This window comes from Loxodonta africana, chromosome 4 (assembly GCF_030014295.1).
Source record: "Loxodonta africana isolate mLoxAfr1 chromosome 4, mLoxAfr1.hap2, whole genome shotgun sequence".
In the NCBI taxonomy this organism is placed as follows: domain Eukaryota; kingdom Metazoa; phylum Chordata; class Mammalia; order Proboscidea; family Elephantidae; genus Loxodonta; species Loxodonta africana.
Window position 1 is genome coordinate 43,076,374 of NC_087345.1, and position 16,396 is coordinate 43,092,769.

A 16,396-nucleotide genomic window follows, 5' to 3' on the forward strand; every position below is an offset into this window, starting at 1 on the left:
ACTGTCCTAGGCTTGTTGTCTATTTCACTGTCCCTACAGAATCTTCTGATTAAGTGAGGAAGCCCAAGAATACAGGCATGAAGGGAAGATTTTATTTTTAGTCGTTGCCTTTGGCAAAAGTTCTCTGCCTAAATGGAGAGAATTTATTCTGAAAAACTGGAGTTTTCTTTCCTGCCACATAAAAAAAAATAGAGAAACAAAAGTAGCAAAGGCCTCATAAATTATCATTCCTCAGTGGCAGGATGTCTAGTCGTGGAGTCGATTGTAAGCGAGGGTTGTTGAGTCGATGGTAAGTGAAGGCTGTTACAAAGTCACTCTGCAGGCAAGAGTTCCCTGCCTATTGCCAAATACTAAAATGGCAACTAGGAACAGGTGTATAGGCCTTTGGGCAAAAATGGTTTTTTTTTGTTTTTGTTTTTGTTTTTTTCCATGAACAGGTACAGGTTTCAGAGAAGGCCAGAAATGACACAGATTTCCCCATCATTATCACACATCTCCCTTCCACCAGCAAAATTCTCCATGTCAAAAAGTAGTCACAAGCCTCTTAGACAATTCCTAAAAGAAAAAAAAAAAAAAAGAATGCGTTCTGCACGTGGAAACGTTTGGGCACCTTCCTCATCACTCTTGGAAACCACCCTTCCTGTAAGCCTGCTGAAAGAGGCTCAGAACGGTAAGGGTTGGTGACTTAGCTGCAGCCATTCTGTCTGCACGTTTTGATCTAATAGACCTAAAGTAGGAGCTCAACACACTGGAACTCAGTATCCCCGCTGTTGCCTTTAGTCTTATTCTAGTAGTTCCCGTGAATGGTAGCTGAATTCTAAGATGGATCCCAAGATTTCCCTTTCTAACCCCCAGGAGCATGAATATATGAGCTGTCATGCCTGTGATTAGGTCACTTACATGGCAGAAAGGGATTTTGCAAATGCAGTTAAGGCTATTAATCAGTTACCTTGAAATAGGGAGATTATTCAGTGGGCCTATTCTAATCACATGAGTCCTTTCAAAGCAGAGACTTTTGTAGGACTGATGGCAGAAAAGGGAACCAAAGATACCGAAGTGTAAGAAGAATTGATTTAAGGGAAGTTCTCCATATGGCTGAGTGAAGGGGACCAGGGCAAGGACCTGAGAGGAGTCCCCAGACATAGCCAGAAAGAAAATGGGACCTCAGTCCTACAACAGCAAGTAACTAAATTCTGCCAAAGCCTGAATAAGCCTGGAAGCACCTTCTTTCCCAGAACCTCCACATAAAAGCCCATTCAGACCAACACCATGATTTAGGCTTTGTGAGGTCCTAAGCAGAGAACCCAATCAAGCCTGGACCTCTGAGAGAGCTGTGAGTGAATAAATGTATGTTTTCAAGCTGCCAAATTTGTGGTAACTTTTTATGCAGCCTTAGAAAAGCAATACACCCTGTGTCCGAAGGACTGCCTCTATGGTCTGTTTAGTAACCCCATTCTCATGAGACTAGCGTTCTGCCTTCCCGTTACCAGAGCCTCCTGACTCTAACTAAAATTCCCAACCCAGAAACCGGTCCCCTGCTACATCCTCAAAAGATTTCCCTGATATCAGAGACGTGCCTAGATTCCTGAATTCACTGGCCTCTGACTTACATATACTAAGGCATGCCTGATCATTGGGTTCTGCTGCCTCCCCGTATTAAATACATGACCACATCCAATACCTATGATTATAGAAATTTATGAAAAGAACATGGAATTTGAAATTATCCAGGATCTTGGCTTTCAACTCTACCATCTACTACTTATGTAACATTAAGAAAGCCATTAACTGTCTTTGTGCTCATTTTTCACATGAAAAATGGAGCTAATACCATTTACTCTCTAAGATCTTATGCGGATTAGTCACAATGTATGTAAAGTATTTAGGAACTTATTATCACCACTACCACTTTTTGATGTTGTTGTAGTTAGGTGCTGTCGAGTTAGTTCCAACTCATAGCAACCCTACAGGACAGAGTAGAACTGCCCCATATGGTTTCCAGGGAGCAGCTGGTAGATTTGAACTGCCAACCTTTTGGTTAGCAGCTGAGCTCTTAACCATGTTTTGATAGATGCACACAAGTAAATGGTATGCTCTTCCTGCTGAAATGAACTTCCTCCTAGAGCTTTCAGCTGGGTTTGTTCCCCCAATTTCTGCTGGGTGTAGGTCAATTCCCAGTCAACACACTTCCAGTTGGTATATCGGTTGCTCTTAAGCTCACCATACCCAGCTCCCAATGCAGGATACCCACATCCCTTCATTTATTCATTCATCCATTCAAAAAACAGTTTTGGGGGGCCTTCAATATGCCAGGTACTGTGCAAGGCACAGGAACATAATAATGAGCCAAACAGTTAAGGCCTCAGCACTTCCATTCTAGTGCAAGCCTTGCACGCTGGAATCATTACATAAGATGTGCGAATTCACTCCAATTTTGCAGTTACCTCAGGACCTTGAGAGTCATAATAACAAACGTCATTGCCCTGGAAATGTATGGAAATGCAATCAACATTATTCTTGCATCATAGAGCAGCAAGCACTGTCTTTCACATCCGATAGCTAAGATTTAATATTCCTTTTGCAAGAAAAAAGAACAAAGATAGTAACTTTTATGTGGTACTTCCTGAGAGTTAATGAAAACTATCGCTTTGTTTCAGAGATTTGTATAATTAATCCATAAAGAGAAAGCAAGCCTATAGAGGCTGGTAGCATTGGGGGAGTATGTGAACAATTTGCTAGTTAGATTTCAGACTAGCTACTGCCTCCTGATTAAAAAGAAAACTTCTCCTTTTCTCCCATTGGAAGAAAACTTGACTTTCCCTAGAGAACCTTTTGCAGCCCAAAAAAGCTCATTCCAGAGAACTGCTGAATTTATCTCAATGGCAGTTCATCATTGTGGGTGTCAAGGCTGAACAGCATAACCCATGAAAAGCCTTCTGTATTGGACCCATCCAGTAAAGGAGAGTCCTTCACTGAGGAGAGTCCTTCACAAGGACCTGGCGCAACTTCATCAATATTACCATTTATAGCTTGTGCTTCAAAGAAGTAAATAAAAATGAGGCTAAAAGGAAAACAGAGTCTTCATTGAATTGCCTCCTATTTACCGGTAATCCCACCAAGTGTTTTTGGATTGGCTAAACCGAGCTCTACATATTTATATTGGTAACATTTTCCAGTACATTCTACCAGAAGGTATCTGAGCACCTTGTGTTGTGAAATTCGGAGAAATGGAAAACATTAAAACAAATAAGCCTTGTCTCCCAGTACAGCCTCCTGGAAAAGAAATTCTACCTTTCCAAGGGCATCAGCCTAAAGGAGGCCTCAGTTCTTAAATTCTTTAATCAGCTGCCTTAGAAACCGGAGGAACCTGGTCTTTGCCTCCAATCAGCAAGGTAATGCCATGGTAGGTTTAATCACCTGTTACTGGCCGCTTCACTTGCGTGAAGGTGAAATTGGTGTTCATTGTGACTGACATTGTGCACTTGACAGAGCCTTTGACACTTAAATAAAAAACCTATCTCCTGCATCAGGAGTAATAGGAGGGAGTGAAGTCAGGTACACTGGGGTTAGGAATTCTTGTTTATCAACCATAGTTGATTTAGCTGGAAGGAACTCTTGAAAAAAAATGGAATTTAATCCTGTTTAACAAATCATTTATTGAATCCCTGCTATATACAAGGCACAAAATGAAAAAGAAGTAAATTATATTAACTCTTATTCCTGCAGAACACCAAGAAATCCATAAATTAAAATATGATGTGCCATGATAAAAATATTAAAACAGTGAAAGAGAAATATTTTATCGCTTATTTAATTTTATCAGAGAAAAGCATACTTCGAGTCGAAAGGTAACCTAAGGAATCATCACATTTTAAAATTAATTCTTTGAGAACTCCAAAACATTTATCATCATTCAAATATATAAAACGAAAAGTAAAGATCATAGTGTGCGTTCTGAAACCAGTCTCCAATTCCATTTGCCAAGAGGAGTACTTTGAACTCTTAACCAGCATGGTTAAATTGATAGTTCTGGAAGATTTCTCAATTCTCTTCTGTGTGCTCCACTCTGGGTTTATTTCACCCTGTTTGTGCCAGGATGATGACACTTTCTTCTATAAAGACATTGTATTCCGTTTATGAAGTTGAGTCTTTATGTTTCGCATCTTTCTGTCCCTCTCCCCCTTACCTTCTTTTCTTCTTCTTTCCTTCTCCCCTATTCTACCTTCCATCCAGATAGCAAAGATTAAATACCTAGGTTTTAATTTCTCCAAGCTCAAATGAGTATATTGTACACATACAGGGGAGGACAGACCATTGTTTGTTTGTTTGTATCAGCAAAATGGCATATATGTGAAAGAATTGCATCTTGCTTTTCTCACTTAATAATGTTGTTGTGTGCTGTAAAGTCGATTTAGACTCGTAGCAACATTATACGACAGAGAAGAACTGCCCCACAGGGTTTCCTATATGTCTGTCAGTTTGTCACACTGTGTGGGCTTGCGTGTTGCTGTGATGCTGGAAGCTATTCCACCAGTATTAAAATACAAGCAGGGTCACCCATGGTGGTCAGCTGAGCTTCCAGACTAAGACGGACTAGGGAAAAGGACCTGGCAGTCACTTCTGAAAAGAATTAGCCAGCGAAAACTTTATGAATAGCAGTGGAATATTGTCTGATACAGTTTTGGAAGATGAGCCCATCAGGTGGAAGGCACCCAAAAGAGGACTGGAGAACAGCTGCCTCCTCATAGTAGGTTCAACCTTAATGGCATGGAGGGAGTCAAGCTTTCTGAACCTACTTTTGTTGATGCGGCACAACTCAAAATGAGAAGAAACAGCTGCAAACACCCATTAATAATAGGAATGAGGAATGTACAAAGTATGAATCCAGGAAAACTGGAAATAGTTAAAAAATGAAATGGAATGCATAAACATTGATATCCTAGGTATAATGAGCTGAAATGGACTGGTATAGGTCATTTTGAATCAGACAATCATATGGTCTATCATGTCAGGAATGACATATTAAAGAAGAATGATGTCACACTCATCATCAAAAAGAATATTTCAAGACCTAGCCTGAAGTACAATGCTGTCAGTGATAGGATAATATCCGTACACCTACAAGGAAGACCAGTTAGTACAAATTTACACACCAATCACCAATGCCAAAGAGGAAAAAATTGAAGATGTTTACCATCTTCTGCAGTCTGAAATTGATCAAACGTGCAATCAAGATGCATTGATAATTACTGGTGATTGGAATGCAAAAGTTGGAATCAAAGAAGGATTGGTAGTTGGAAAATATGGCTTGGTGATAGAAACGAATCAGAGATCGCATGATACAATTTTGCAAGATGAACAACTTCTTCACTGCAAATACCTTTTTTTACCAACGTCAGTGGCAACTATATACATGGACCTCATCAGATGGAATATGCAGGAATTAAATCGACTACATCTGTGGAAAGAGATGGTGGAAAAGCTCAATATCATGAGTCAGAACAAGACCAGAGGCTGACTGCAGAACAGACCATCAATTGCTCATGTGGAAGTCCAAGTTGAAGTTGAAGAAGATTAGAACAAATCCTTGAGAGCCAAAGTACAACCTTGAGTAAACCCAACATGAATTTAGAGACCATTTCAAGCATAGATGTGATGCATTGAACACCAATGACCAAGGATCAGACAAGTTGAGGAATGATGAAAGAACTGAAGAAAAAAATCAAGCCTCGAGTGGCAACACTGAAGGATTCTACAGAGAAAATATTAAACGACTCAGGAAGCATCAAAAGAAGATGGAAGGAATGTACAGAGTCACTGTACCAAAAAGAATTGGTCAACATTCATCTATTTCAGGAGGCAGCATATGATCAAAAACTGATGGTACTGAAGGAAGAGGTCTAAGCTTCACTGAAGGCATTGGTGAAAAATAAGGCTTCAGGAATTGAGAAAATACCAATTGAGATACTTCAACAAACAGATGCAGCACTGGAAGCGCTCATTCATCTATGCCAAGAAATTTGGAAGACAGGTACTTGGCCAACTGACTGGAAGAGATCCATATTTGTACCCATTCCAAAGAAAGGTGATCCAACAGAATGTGGAAATTATCAAACAATATCAATATCACACTTAGGTAAAATTTTGCTGAAGATCATTCAAAGACAGTTGCAACAGTATATTGACAGGAAACTGCCAGAAATTCAAGCTAGATTCAGAAGAGGACATGGAGCCAGGGATATCATTGCTGATGTCAGATGGGTCCTGTCTGAAAGCAGAGAATACTAGAAAGATGTTTACCTGTGTTTTACTGACTATGCAGACATTCAACTGTGTGGTTCATAACAAATTATGGATACCATTGCAAAGAATTGGTATTCCAGAACACTTAATTGTACTTATAAGGAAACAGTACTTACACCAAGAGGCAGTCATTCAAACAGAACAAGGGGATACTGTGTGGTTTAAAGTCAGGAAAGCTGTGTGTCAAGGTTGTTTCCTTTCAACATACTTATCCAATCTGTATGCTGAGCAAATACTCAGAGAACCTGGGCTATATGAAAAAGAATGGAGCATCAGGATTGGAGGAAAACTCATTAACAATGTGTGACACACACATGATACAACCTTACTTGCCGAAAGTGAAGAGAACTTGAAGCACTGACTGATGGAGACCAAAGACCAGTCTTCAGTATGGATTGCACCTCATCACAAAGAAAACAAAAATCTTCATGACTGGACCAGTAAGCAACATCAGGATAGAGAGAGATAATATTTAAGTTGTATAGGATTTCATTTTACTTGTATCCATAATCAATACCCATAGAAGCAGCAGTCAAGAATCAAAGGACCATTGCATTGGACAAATCTGCTGCAAAAGGCCTCTTTAAAGTGTTAAAAAGCAAAGATGTCAAAAAAAAAAAAAGCAAAGACATCACTGTAAGGACTAAGGTGCACCTGACCCAAGCCATGGTGTTTTTAGTCACCTCATATGCATTTGAAATCTGGACAATGGATAAGGAAGACCAAAGAAGAATTGATGCCTTTGAATTATGGTGTTGGCAAAGAATATTGAATGTTCCATGGACTGCCAAAAGAATGAACAAATCTATCTTGGAAAATGTACAGCCAGGATGCTCATTAGAAGTAAGGATGGTGAGACTTCATCTCACCATACTTTGGACATGTTATCAGAAGGGACCAGTCTCTGGAGATGGACATCATGTTTGGTAGAGGAGAGTGTCTGTGAAAAAGAGGAAGACCTTCAACGAGACAGATTGACACAGTGGTTGCAACAATGGGCTCAAGCCTAACAACTATCATGAGAATGGTGCAGGACTGGGCACTGTTTTGTTCTGTTATGCATAGAGCTGCTATGAGTTGGAACCAACTCGAAAGCATATAACATCAACAAAAACAATCCTTACAGGAGCAGATTGCCAGGTCTTTCATCCAGCAGAGTTCCTACTAGGTTCAAACCTGTGACCTTTTGGTTAACTGCTGTTTTAGGCCCGGGCTCTCTAGAGAAGCAAAACCAGTGAAGCATATAAATATACATATAACCCACTGCAGAGAGATCTATACCAAGGAAACAGCTCACATTGTTGTAGAGGCTGGAACATCCCAAGTCCATGGGTCAGGAGAGAGGCTTCTGATTCACGTAGCCGCAGGAGCTGGTGAACCGAAGATCGGCAGGTTAGAAAGCAGCTCCCTTGCTCACAGGCTTCAAACATCAGTGAATCCCAAAATTGGCAGGCGAGATCGCAGGTAACCTTCTAGCTCAAGTCCCAAGAACCGGAGGCCAGACAAACAGGAGCCAGCTACAGAATTCAGAGCAACCAAAAGCCCATGAGCCTTGCCAGAATGTCCACTTGGATGCAGGCAACAGACCTAAGGAAAATCCCTTTCAGCTGATTGGTTATTCACATTAGATCCCATCATGGAGGTGATCACATTACATCAGAGCTCATCATGGAAATGATCACAACGTCATACGACTGCCAAACAACTGAGAATCATGACCCAGCCAAGTTGACACAGTCTTAACCATCACAGTAGACGAGCATTTAACTGTTGTGCGACCAGGGCTCTTTTCACTTAACAACACATGATGTAAATCCTTCCAGGTTACGTGGTATAGGTCTAATTCAGAATCTTGTGTTATGGGTAAACGAGAGTTAACATAATAGAGAAATTCACCCATTTTTCTAGTAATGGTTATTCACTTGGTGTTTCATTCTTGTGCCACTACAAACAGAGCGCCAATAAACACCTTTATGTACTGGTGGCTTTTACTTCTATGGCATAAAAAAAAAAAAATCACAAAAATGTAACTGTTGAGTCAAACCGTATACATATCTTTTATTTTAAAAAAGTATCACCAGATTGCTTCTCCCCAAATAGGAAAAGTATATTCCACTAACCATGTATGAGAATATCCTGTTCCCCAAATTTCCACCTGTAGTAGATGTGTTCTCCCTTTAAGATTTTCAAACTGATGTGTAAAAGACTTATTTCACGTTTAATTTGCATTTCCCTGACTAGTTAAAAAAAAAAAAAAGAACATCTGTTTATTTATATCGACCATCCGAGTTCGTTCTTCTGTGAATTATCTATTTAAATTCTATGTCCACTTTCCTTTGAGATGTTTGTCTTATTCTCACCAGTTTGCAAAAGCTCATGTTTTGTTATAGATAAAAGCACTTTAACTGTCATTTGTGTTGCAAATATTGTTTCGACTATTGATTTTTATATGTTTCCTCTTATATTTTCTTGTTCCATTTTCACATGTAATTATTTAATCAATCTGGAATTTATATGGTGAAAGACAAGGGCCTAATTTTTTTCCTTCCTCATGGAAAACCAGTTTTACTAGCAGCATTTATGAACAACACTATCTTTTTCCCATTTATTTAAATACAATGTGTCCTTTTTCTGCAAGCTGATCAATTTGTTAATATCTATGCTAGTGCCTTCCCTTTTGGATTATGGTAGCTTTATACTATGTTTTATTATCTATTATGTTTAATCCCCTTCACTATTCTTGTTTTCTTAATTTTGATGTTTATTCTAAATATGTATTTTGCAATATTAATATTTAAACCATCTTGTCAAATCTTCCCTTTCCCCAAAAGTACACTCTCGGATTTTAATTGTCATTGTAGTAAATTTACATATTAATTTTGAGGGAATGGATGTTTTTAAAATTTTAACTCTTCTCATCTGGAAATGTGGCATATCTTTCCATTTGTTCAGATATTATTTTGTGTCTTTAAATAAGACTTTATTTTTATATAGGTCCTGTATATTTTTTATGACTTTATTCCTAAGAATTTCATAGCTTTTGTCACTATAGTGAAGGGAATATGTTTTGTAATTTCTATTTCTAAGTGGTTATTACTGATATACCAAAAAACTTCATTTTATAATATTTATCTTGCAGCTCTTTTAAGACAATGTATGTAAACATGCTTTGAAAAGATCATAAATTATATAAAACTTTAAATCAGCAATAGTATTATTAAAGCAGGCAAGAGCAACGCAAATGTTTCAGAAATATAATTAAGTTAGATATAATTATAGAGAATAAAATTATATGGAAACATATATAAAGCAATACCAAAAATTAAGTGCAAATAAAGTATAATAAGTTTTTTAAGGACAAGGATTGTGCTCCATCCTGCTGCACTAGATCCATAGTTCAAAGCACAGAGCAGGTACTCTGTAGATTAAATTAAAAAAAAAAAAAAATTGCATCCTTATGATTTGATTAGGTACTCTTCTTGATAAATTTTTGTCGAATTAAATAAAATAATTTATTATTTAATGTCTCTTGCGCTGGCTACAAAAGGGTACCACCAAAATTTCTTATAAAAATACTTTTTTAAAATATCATTGGAGTAATATTGGTCAAGGTTCACCATTCAGAAGCCCAAAAAAAAAAAAAAAACAATGACTCAGAAACAATGAAACCTTGCAAACTTTTAAATTTTGTATGTTTAAAGCTCTCTGCCTCTGTTTCCTAATATGAAGCAGTCATGTATTTTTAAAATATTAGGATGCCTCAATTCCCTTGACACTTTGAATATTTGTGAGTCAATAACTTTTACAGCATTATGCAAAATGTCTGATGGAATTTTTTTTTAAAAAGGGGGGTGGTATTACACCTCCTGCCTTGAATAAGTTTAAATCTAGTTAGAGATTCACAGCACATACTTAAGAAATTTTATAAACCAAATATAAAGAGTAGAATCTAATGTTCTGCAACTTGAGTACCTGAGCACTGAGGGGAAAAAAGTTGAAGATGCCATCAGAGCGAAAAACTCACCACTGATCATCTGAACCTCTAGCATCAATAGTTCTTAAACTACATGCTTAAAATTCACCAGAGATACTTGTTAAAATGCCAATTTCAGGTTCTAGCTCCAGAGATTCTGATTCAATAGGTTCATGGTGGAACCCATGAATCAGAATTTTTATTAGGTTCATGATTGGAGGAATGACATAATGTCTCTTTTTAAATGTTGGTGTAAAATTTTCATAATGTTGCAAAGTGGAACACAAAAGAATACTTGACATGTAAAGATATGACATCCCCTTACTATGCCCTTGATCTTCTCACCAGACAAATGGGGGGAGGAGAAGATAAGAGACAATCCATGAAGACTCATCTAGCTCTATAAGGCATATGTTTGTAAATAGCCAAGATGTGAATCAAACGAACATATTTAAAATACAAAAAAGATCTGCACTATCCACACTGTCTACCTCTGTTCATCATGGATAAGTCTTTATTTATAGGATAGTCACATTATATTTTCTTCAGTATGGATCGCAACTCAACATAAAGAAAACAAAAATCCTCACAACAGGACCAGTAAGCAACATCATGATAAACAGAGAAAAGACTGAAGCTGTCAAGGATTTCATTTTACTTGAATTCACAATTAACACCCATTGAAGCAGCAGTCAAGAAATCCAACAACACACTGCATTGGGCAAATCTGCTGCAAAAGACCTCTTTTAAGGGTTAAAAAGCAAAGGCGTCACTTTGGGGACTAAGGTGCACGTGATGGTGTTTTCAATTGCCTCATACGCATGTGAAAGCTGAACAATGAATAAGGAAGCTCGAAGAAGAATTTGAAACCTTTGAATTATGGTATTGGTGAAGAACATTGAATTTACTACAGACTTTCAGAAGAACAAAAAAACCTGTCTTGAAAGAAGTACAGTCAGAACAGCGAGACTTTGTCTCAGGTACTTTGGACAAGTTATCAGAAGAGACCAGTCCCTGGAGAAGGACATCATATTTGGTAAAGTAGAGGGTCAGCAGAAAAGAAGGAAGACCCTCAATGGGATGGACTGACACAGTGGCCTACAACAATGGGCTCAGGCATTGTTGAGGACCAGGCAGTCACAATTAAAAATCTAAGAACAAACCAGAAAATATTTGCCAACAATATAACATTAAAGGTCAATAAAATTAATATAGAGGAAGCACTTAAAATCAATAAGTAAAAACATTAACATTTGAATAAAAAAGATGGGAAAAGAATGATAAAACAATTTACAGTAGAAGAAATATAATTGACTAAAGAACCTAAGGAAAATATTTAACCTTACTAATATTTAAAGAAAAGCAAGTTAAAAACAAGAATTTCAATTAGCAAATACATTTTAAAATGATAAGACCACTATTAAAGAAGAGTATTATGAGAAATGAACAATCCTGGCCCCATACAGTTTTGGCGTTGATTTTTTAATCTCTCTGAAAAATAAATTTTGCTACATATCTAGAACCTTTACAATTTCAGACCATTAGAGTTAGTAACTCTTGTCTAGGTGGCTATGCCAAGAAAATAGTGAGAAATTCAAACAAAAAAAAATTTCTAAAAATGTTCATTTTAGCTTGCTTATAAACAGCAATAAATTAGAAACAATCTACAAATAAAAATTAAAATGATCCTCCATATCCTGGTCTATTCATATTGTGGAAATAGTATACAACCATTAAAATAATATTTGTTTCTGAAGAACATTGAATAGCGTGAGGAAATAAAAATGTTAACTGAAGGAAGAAGGGTTAAAGTAATATATTTGGAAAATTTCCCAGATAGTTATTTTTTGTGTATGTGTGTATGCCTGTAACTAGAAAAAAGTTTTGCATCGAACACTGGATATTATTTTTGAGTAGTAGGATTATGAATCATTTCAACTTATCTCCTTAAAATTTTCTGTACTTTCTAAATATTCTACAGTGAGCATGTGTTCCTTTCATATTGAAGGCTTAAAAAAAGTTAATACCTTAGCATGTCAGTAGTAATAGGATAGGATCTGTTACGTAATTAAACAGAGCCATTTCCAACCAAAAACAATTTAAAAGCAACTGTTCACATGTGTATATAATTGGGCCAAATGATAAATAAAGCCTTTTTTTTTTTTTTATCATTACTAGGAAGGATACAATCAATTGTGAAGGCTTCTATACACTGTCCGTGTTCATGATATGTATGTAAAAAAAAAACTTCAAGCAACAATTTTTAAAGCTAATTTATCTCTCTTAAGAACAGAGGAAGAATTGGTATTTGAGACAGTTGGAGGCCACCCAAAGAGAGAATTCAGCTCAAACAATGAAATCAAATTACTTGGTACATAAAATTATGTTTTACTAACCTCCTCCTATGGCCCAGGTTGTCCTGAACCACTTCTAGAAGAGGTCTACCAGCCCTTGGATGTTGGAAAAATAACCACCTTAGTACTTAGAATCTGCAAGCAGAAAAGACACTAAAAGACTCAAAAATTTTTTAATTTAAATTTTTTTTTTAAATGGCGACCCCAAGTGTTGCAAAGTATAAGAGACTCCAGTGGTGCCGAATTCACCTGTGGAACTTGTTAACCATAGATTTCTGACTCTATGCCCAGAGATTCAGAAGACTGAGCTAAGGCTCCAGAATGCATATTTTAAACATACACCCAAGGTGATTCTAAAGTCAGTTCACATTCAAGGACCAGCATTTGAGAATCACTGACCTAGTACCAACGAGGCAATTCAGACACAAAGAGATAAAGATCAGTTGTACTTGTTATTTAGTAACAAGGCAAGAAAAGCACTTAGATACCTGACTAGACATTAATGCTTTTTCTGTTATATTTTATACCTAAATCAGTCTCCCAACAATGTAACAACAATAATATGCATATAGGTTTAGATATAGATCGTGTTATGGATTGAATTGTGTCCCCCAAAAAAATACGTTGACTTGATTAGGCCATGATTTCCAGTATCCTGTGGTTGTCCTCTATTTTGTGATTGTAATTTTATGTTAAAGAGGATTAGGGTGGGATTGTAACACTCTTACTAAGGTCACATCCCTGATCCAATGTAAAAGGAGTCTCCCTGGAATGTGACCTGCACCACCTTCTATCTTACTAGAGATAAAAGGAAAGGGAAGTGAGCAGAATGGGTAGATCTCATACCACCAAGAAAGAAGTCTGGGAGCAGAGCGCCACCGTGTCCTTTGAACTTGGAATTCCTGTGCAGAGAAGCTTCAAGCCCAGGGGAAGATTGATGAGAAGGACCTCCCTCCAGAAGCAACAGAAAGAGGAAGGCTTCCCCTGGAGCTAATGCCCTGAATTTGGACTTCTTGGCTACTGGACTGTGAGAAAATATATTTCTCTTTGTTAAAGCCATCTGCTTGTGGTATTTTTGTTATAGCAGCACTAGATGACTAAGACAGATGGTATAGGTATAGATGCTATAGGTATAGCACCAGGCAGTCTCAGCACCTAACAGTCTCTAACTTACAATGAAAATAAGAACCTACCTAAATCACATAAGATGAAATTTTGCTCTCCCACTTGTCATCTGATTTGCTACAGAATTTAAAAAGCTGAATAAGATATACTTCCCTTCCAACAAGGAAATGGAAAAAAAAACCTATGACCATAATACAAGGTACAACATAGCATTTTCATTCCCTATTTGTTTTTCTTGAAGTTGTTCTTGATAAAGCTAACACCTTGCCATGTATAAGCTATGCAATAAAGGAAAGGGAGGATTGCAAAGAGAAATACTCTTTCTCGAATGTGAAATGTAGTTAGTCTGAAAGGATGAGGGGAGGGGTATGAGACTAGGAGGAGAATAACCTGTTGAGTGCCACTGTGTTAAGTTCTTTTTCTAGGTATCTATCTGTAAATCTATCAAGAATTGGATGGCTCCCACCAAAATTCTCAACATCAGAATATTTCCTATGGACAACTCAACATCCACCTTGAAAACTAAGTAGATATATTGTGAGACTTTTTATCAGTTTGTGTTTTTCCATTATCTTTTTGAAGATCAATTCACCAAAATACAATGCATATTTGCTATGTCATGTTACAACTATTTGAATTCAGACAAAACAAAGTGGTTCTTTATCTAGCTCTTTTATCCTTAGATGGTTTCACTAGCTGAGGTTCTAGAACGGAAAGCCATCAAGAGAAAAAAATCACACAGTGAGGTCATATGGACTTTTATGCCTCTAAGTAGAGGAAAACTACCTTTTTAAGTAGAGGAAAACTATCTTTTTAACTAGGCAGCTACTATATGCCAATCACATTTAGTCTCATAAACCATATTAAGTAGTCACTAGTGTTCCTCATCTTACAGATAAAGAAATAAAAAGAAAAATCAAATTAAATTTTTTGTTCAAGGCCACAAAGTCAGTAAGCAGACGAGTGGGAATTTAAATCCAGAGCTGACTCGTAAGCTCAGGCTCTTTCTATTTTCCCTGGGCGTCTCCTTCATAACACAGAATGTCTTTGTCAGTGCAGAATATTTGAACGAAAGGGCCAAAATGTAGCTGTTCTTCAATATGCTAAGCTTTTTCTACACTTTATCAACAGCTGGAATTCTTTGATTCACTATGCTCTTCTCCAAAAAAAGTAAAAAAAAAAAAAAAATTGCATCAGATTTTTAAGGTTATTATTATATAATTTATCGGGAAACACTACAAATCTAAAATCATCTCCTAGTCTTTTAGTCCTTGAGTGACAATCTGAATTGTGCACTTGTTCTTTTTAAATGGGCACTGATTATAGGATTGAAAAGGCTTTGCTATAACAGAGTGGTCTAATTTTTTTGAAATTTCTCTGTGGGTCACTGTATTCTTTCATATGGTACAACTTTTCTCAGAGGGTTGTACTAAAATTACAATGGAAATTACAACAGGAGGCTTACCAGTTACCCATTTCTGTTTGTACCCAAGCACTTGCTGGGAAATTTTCTTTTTGAAAGTCAGCCTGGTTTGGAACATTAAGGGAAGATAGCCAATAACACAATGGTTGGAACCAAGAGAGTACAAAATGGAGATAGCCTCAATATGTATTGTCTTATCATTGTCTCTCTACAATTTAAAGAAACATGTTCTAATTAAAATTTAGGAGAATAGTATGAGAACAATTGCATCACCAGGGAGACAAATTTCTAACAGGATTATTATTTACAGTTATTAGCATCATTATCATCATGACCATATTCATAAAATATTTGAGTCCTAGAGAGTTCAAAAGCACGTTCCTTTGCAAAATCAAGAGTCGCGTATTAACATCAGATTCAGTAGACTTTGAATGTATCCCCATCGGGCTATTTTTACTGGAACTAAAGACGATAAGCCACGTAAGTGTACTGTGAAACACCCATAGATATGCATCCCTTGGGCCTTCCCAAGTTTTTCTCATTATTCTTCACTAGGTCTCTGTGAAGCAAAAGCAGGGAGGCTATCTTTAGTCATCAGATTAAAAAAAAAAAAAAAGATGGTGAGTTTAAATATCAACTGCAGTCACATACTACACCTTTGCAGAAGGATCTCAGGTTTTAACTTATGAAACATGAATACGATGAGGATTCTTACCAGGCCCAATTCAGTAGAAAACAGAATATGGGGATGGGGCTGGAGAGGAGGAGGAAATACAGATTTCCTTTCCCTTCATCCCTCTGCATTTCACGCTGCACATTTCCCAAGGAGGAATGAGGGAATTCTAAAGAGCCAAAGCAAAATGGGAGGAGACAGCAGAGTCCTGGAGAAGTAGGTTCTATTTCCCGCTTAGTCTAGTGTTTAACTTAACACAACAGATAATGTTTTTTGAGCAAATTAGTATGTACCTTCCAATTTTCATTCAGGTATAATGAAATCTCTATGCATAACTCAAGTGAGCTGTTAATAGACAGGGCTTAATTCTCCAACTTCAGCTATTTTCTCTCCATATCCTCATTCTTAGGAATATATCCACTCCTATTGCTGAAATTCCTTCTACCTTAATCACTCCGAATTTTGCATCTCCAATACTAATTTTTCAGCCAGGCTTTAGTCCCATACTTCCAAGAAACAGAAATCCAATAGGACTTTTCCGCCAG

The 16,396-nt window shown here is 37.1% G+C and overlaps 1 long non-coding RNA gene across 50 annotated transcripts in view; it reads right to left on the bottom strand.

Moving 5' to 3' along the window:
- Positions 1 to 16,396, bottom strand: part of LOC111753149 (uncharacterized) — a 416,755-nt gene that overhangs the window by 210,565 nt on the left and 189,794 nt on the right. For 45 of the 50 annotated variants that reach the window (XR_010321746.1, XR_010321732.1, XR_010321771.1 and 42 more), the window contains one exon: positions 7,601 to 7,820. The exons of 3 other annotated variants lie outside the window; for them this stretch is intronic. This is a non-coding gene — a long non-coding RNA (uncharacterized LOC111753149). The remainder of the gene's footprint in view (positions 1 to 7,600; positions 7,821 to 16,396) is intronic. 2 more of the 50 variants (XR_010321770.1, XR_010321752.1) reach the window with 1 other exon arrangement.